Genomic DNA, 5,837 nt, shown 5'->3' on the forward strand with positions numbered 1-5,837 from the left:
TGCCTTTCCTGTCCCTTTCCAAATTTAGATCTACAAAAAGTAAATCATCTATGGATGGCTTTAAGGACTGGGCATTGGATGGTCCAGGCATGTCCGGCTCAATGAGCCACTCATCTCTAGACTCCCTTGCTCTGGAAGGCTTTGATAAGTTTAAGAACTCACTTTTAGAGTGCTCCCCTAATTTGTCTACATTCTCTGGATGATAGATAACTTCGTAGAGCGAACACCATCTCCACCCATGTACATGTTACCCTGGTCATTGACTAGAGGTGCTCTATCAAGCTCTGAGAAAAAGTCTGCGATCTTAACGAGATACCATTGTTGTGGATCCCTAAAGATCTCAGCTCCTTGAGCATTCGTGTAGACATATTGAAGTCTCACATTAAGTGGTAATCCCATGGTGTCGGCTTCAAATGGCATTAGGACCTCAATGGAAGGCTTCTTGGGCTCTTTTATTTGGCAGTTTAAGGAGTCAAACCTTTTCTCTTAAGAAGAAACGTTTTCTAATTAGAAGCTTCAAAACGGCTACTTTATTCGAATTTGAATTTTGGGAGGAAAATGGAATTTAAAATCTAGCGGACAAAACCATATCATGTAACATATCTATGGAAAGCTCTTGATGCGTAGATCACGGATCTATAATCTCCGCTCAAATCGGAGCTTGTATGTAGAAGTTATGGAGGTCCGAAAATTGTAAAATTGCCTCTCCCCCTTTTGGGAGAAAAAGTGCACCCTTTGACCACTCTTACACCTCTCTTACAAACCCAACATTTCAGTCCACATGGCAACCCCCCATTTGGATATTCCTTAATCACCTTGATTAGGCTTGGGCAAATTAAAGGGCCCAAGAAGACCCCATTCACTTCCTAATGATTAAAAGATCTCGTGGGTGTCCTATTCACTTCCTAATGATTAAAAGATCTCGTGGGTGTCCTATTTGGGACTAAGGGATGACTATTTGACGGCCCTAGATTGTCCATAGACAATGAGCTAGTTGTCCTGGAAAGGGTATTAGATTGGGATTCGAAAAAGGTTTTAGCAATATCTGCCAAATTTTCTACCGATTGGGTCCCACTTTTCTGCATAGGTACTCTAGAAGGTGCCCTAGGCCCTATGGCAGTGTCTATATGACGTCCCGACCGCAAGTGCATAAGGTCAAATTTTAAGGTTTTTTTTAAAAAAAATTAAAAATTTTTTTTTCAACCAAAAAATTTCAAGTTGTCTCAAACTTTGCCACAACCCATTTTGAACCCCCTCGAACACATTAGGCCAAAAAAATAGCGTATTTTTTCGGATCGAAAATCGCCTAAAATTTACTAGTTTCCCATACTGACTCACTATGGGAAAATGGTTCCGGGACCGAAATTTCGACGATGGGTGTTTTCTAACTCCTCTCAAAAAGTTAGATAACCTCCCAAATTTTTGCGACAGAAAATGAAAAATTTTCCAGATTCTTTTTTTTTTGCACCCCCTTATCCGGTGCGGTGGCGGTCTTTATGGTGCGGTGTGTGGATCTCTCCTCGCGGTGCGCTGTTCACGCACAACCGCCTTCTTTTATTATTATTATTATTTTCTTTTTTGAAGTGCGTGTGTAGTGAAATGCGTGTGTAGCGAATTTAATGCGTGTGCAGCTGTGAGATTTGCAGTGAATTCGAAATGTTCAATCTTCATGTGTGTGTACAGATTTCAGTTTCTCTACAGGTGCATGTTTAACAGAGAACTAAAATGCAGGTTTAACAGAGAACTAAAATGCACAAAATTAAAGATGTAGAAAACTAAACTAAGCTAAGAACAGTATATAAAACGAACATGCAAAAAATTGATACTGTAAAAATTATCCTCAAACAGAATGACAAAAATGCAAAAACAGGCCTCTCTCCTTCGCACACAAATTGAAATTTGTAGGTTTAGCGCCTACCTCCAATCCTTCCCATGTGTTGAATCCTTGTCCTGACCTCAAGGGAGAAGCGTAGCTAGCCAATCGCACTCAAATTGCAAGACAAATAAAGAGAATTTAACAACAGATTAGTCTTAAATAAATACCAAAATTAGTCCCAAAGCCTGCTCTCCTATCCAACAGCAACCGATTGGAGCTTAACAAGGAGTGGTAGTGTGTGTATGGTGCTCAACTAATGTAGGCACTCACTCCCCCCCACAGCGGCGCCATTGTAGAGCGGTTCTCTCTACCGTGCAATATAGTGCTCATAGAGTACTACCGATCAACAAATGTGTTAAGAAACACAATGTCAATCCGAGGACTCGACCCGATTAGTGCATGAAGGCTTATCCCATGAGAGGGAGAGCTCACATACACAAACCACCACTTGATGATTCAACCATTCAACACCTCAATCAATCTCTCAATCCCTTAAATCCACTACACTAGTCAAGAGAACAAGCAATGCATAGCAATCTCTTAATCCCATTCAAACATTGATTAAATCTTAGCTTTCCCTAATGCCTGCAAACCCATAAGCGTGCATCTACTAACCCACAAGCTTAAGCAAGCAGAGAATGTAACATTCACAAACCCACAAGCTCATAGAGAGAGTCTATCCATGAATAACTCATGTTGCCAATGAAGTGGGCAAGAGCTTGCATTAATGGAGACTACACACACACACTACAAGCATGCAGCATACACAAGAGAAAGAAAGAAGCATTCAACTAATCATAGATTAATCTACTTCAATGATGCTAAAACAGATTAAGAGAATGAAGTGGAGCTATACTCACTGGAGCTTGATACTCATTAGAGTACAATAGAGAGAGAGTTAGAGAGTTGTCATAGTTTGAGAGCTCAAGAGCTTCACTCAATAGCTTATGAGAATGGCCAAAAACGTCCACTTTCTTTAGCTAACATCTCTTTTGTAGAGATGTCACTAACCCTAACCCTAGGCCTCTTTCACTAACCCTAACCCTAGACCTCTTTCACACATGGGCGGACAACCCCATAAGTGAGCCTTGCTTAATATACTTAGAACTCTCATTTAGAACCCACATTGGCCTAAAACGATTTACATTGCACTTCGGCACAAAAATATGAAAAAATTATGTGCGTCTTTATGTTCCCATCAAGGATTTCACTGACGTAAATGAGAACATGTGAACATGTTAATAACATATGTTAATAACACAAAAAATCTTGTGATCACATGTTATATTCACAAAGCTTTCACAAGGACCTAAAAAAATTATCTTTGTCGGGCATAAAAAATCTTTTTAGGTGGCCACCACTGACCTGCTATTATGTGAAGGAACATGTGAATAGCTTATTCCCATGTGTAGCCAAGCTTTTAAGGGGTTCCCAAATGGCAAGTGACCCGTTATTTTGTGAACGGTAACATGAGAACATGTGAATAACTTGTTCACATGTGTTATTATCACAAAAAATCTTGTGATCACATGAATATTAAATCCCTGGTTCCCATGGCTACAATCCCGCTCTCTCGCATTAATTGCTTCCAGCCTCCTTCCATAATCCGTGTTGGATATTATGGTAACTATACCCTTGGAAGATGTCATTGAGTGATATACGGGCGGGTCGCTCATTAGCCACTTATGGAAAAGCCAAGGGCAGCAAAGCCAAAAAGAAATCCAAAAAAGGGAAGAGTAAAGACAGTGACAGTGAGGATTTTGATGACTGTTTAGATTTTGATTCTGATGACAATGAGGACTCAAAGGATGAGGAACCCCAAAAGTCCAAGAAAGGGCCGAAAAAGGAAAAAGACCATAAACATGAGCATCATGTAGAGCACTCGCATAGCACCCCCGACAAGAGTGTAGCCGCAAGAAAAGCTAACAAGGGAATTTGGTGTGGAACATCCAAAAAACCGGGGCACCCTATGCATGAATGTGCCTCGAATCAACGCTGGGTAAGATTTGCAAGTCTTCTACCCACAATACAAATGACTACCATTATAATGGGGGGGCACAAGAAGCAAGCAAAGAGGGTTGGCACGGTATGGAACCATCTGACTAGACGGTCTCTTTTGCACAGACAAAGCAAGAGTCTCCTGGCAGCTCATCCAAGGGAGGTAGAGGTGGAGGAAGAGGCCGAGGTCGTGGCGCACGCCCCCAAAAAACTTTATTTTGCTTGGAAAATGGCCACTGACGCGGTCAGAATGTCTGAAGGCAGTAGCTTATGATGCTCAGAAGGCGGAAAAGAAAGCCAAAGCAGCAGCAGGGAAGATGCCTAGTGTGAGTATGGTGCAATTGGTAGCGCTAGATGAAGACCCCACTATCCACATTGTAACAAGATCCGGTGCCAAGGTGAAGGCATGAGCCACAAGAACCCAATTGACTGGCCACAGCAGGAGGCGGTGAGGCATGAACTAACAACTTGGATTGCCAAGCAGCCTCCACTGTTTCCAGAAGTAAGGAGAAGTACGGTCCCTATCACACAGAAATCATAGAAAGAAGTACCGGTAGAGAGAGTGCCACGAAGAGAGTGGATACACCAGAGAATTCTATTCAACAAGGTGAGTTGGGGAAGGAGGATGCCAATGTTGAAATATGCAAGTGAATGGGTGTGTGCGGGAACAAGCCCTTAGCTAGAGACTGTAAAAGGGAGTCTGTAATTGAGTGGGTAGCAATGAAAAGGTGAGAAGAATCTACTGAATGAGAGAATCAAGGGAAGCATGAGTGAATATAGGGGTGTGGAAAGATTCTAGGAAAAGGTGCCCCCCCAGACAGATGCAGGGGAGGTGGCACAAATCAAGGAGAAATCAGTGGCATTAGATGCTTGGCATCTTGTGGATGTAAAATCTATGAATTGAGGCATTGGCCTAATGAGAAATTGGTGGTTTTTGAGTATCCATGCCTACATTAAGCTATTAGATTAATTGTGCACTAATCTCACCTTAATCACCTTCTAATTACTTGCTAATCATGTTGATCATTGCATTTGATCCACCATAGCTCATCACTAATTATGCACTAATCTCACCTTAATCACCTTCTAATTACTTGCTAATCATGTTGATCATTGCATTTGATCCACCATAGCTCATCACATTGCTGCAATTTAACTTGGTATCAGAGCCATAGCTTAGGATTGAGCTAATATTTAAGTCTAACTATGCTAATTATAGATTAGAAGTTAATCCCATTTTTAGTCCTCTTTTAATTATTATTTGCACCCCCAGTTTGGTGGAGGGACATGATCTCCCTCCAGCCCTTAAATTAGGCTAAAAGCTCTTAGCCACACCTTGCCATCTTTCCCATGCATCGGCCCGCTACGTCAGCACGTAAAATCACCGCCAGGAGTTGCAAAAATTCACGAAATCGCCGACGCTTGTTTTTCTGAGTAAAATGCAAATTTGCCTTCATGCCTTGGAATTGGGAGAAATGGAGCTAGCCCAAGGGGTTTTTGGGTGCTCTGAACATTCTGGTGGCCTCAAAATCTTGAAATTCATCAAGGAGAAGCTACATCAAGCTGTGCATCAAATTTGCAAGTGACTTTGGTAAAACAGAGATTAAGCATTCAATGTTTGGTCAAATATTTTATTTTTGGGCTTGATCCTCTACTAGATTAACTGCTATTGATGCCCTTGAAAGTATTTGAGCTCATTTGAACTCTAAGGCACCAAATCTGGCCTCCCCGTACACTATATTTTTTGCACAAAATAGGAGATTAATTTTACTAATTAGTGATTAATTAGCACTAATCACTGTATTTTGTTACAGTTGATGGTTCAAATTTACCATTGGGTATGTGATACAGATCTCTATCACTTTAGATTACAATTTGAAGTTAGTTTGATATCCCAACCATCCAGATCCTTGGCTTTATGTAATTTTTGGTGTATTCATGCTTGTAAATCGGTTGTAATCAT

Source organism: Cibotium barometz, chromosome 24 (genome assembly GCF_041138505.1).
Source record: "Cibotium barometz isolate CiBa-2024 chromosome 24, ASM4113850v1, whole genome shotgun sequence".
Taxonomy (NCBI): domain Eukaryota; kingdom Viridiplantae; phylum Streptophyta; class Polypodiopsida; order Cyatheales; family Cibotiaceae; genus Cibotium; species Cibotium barometz.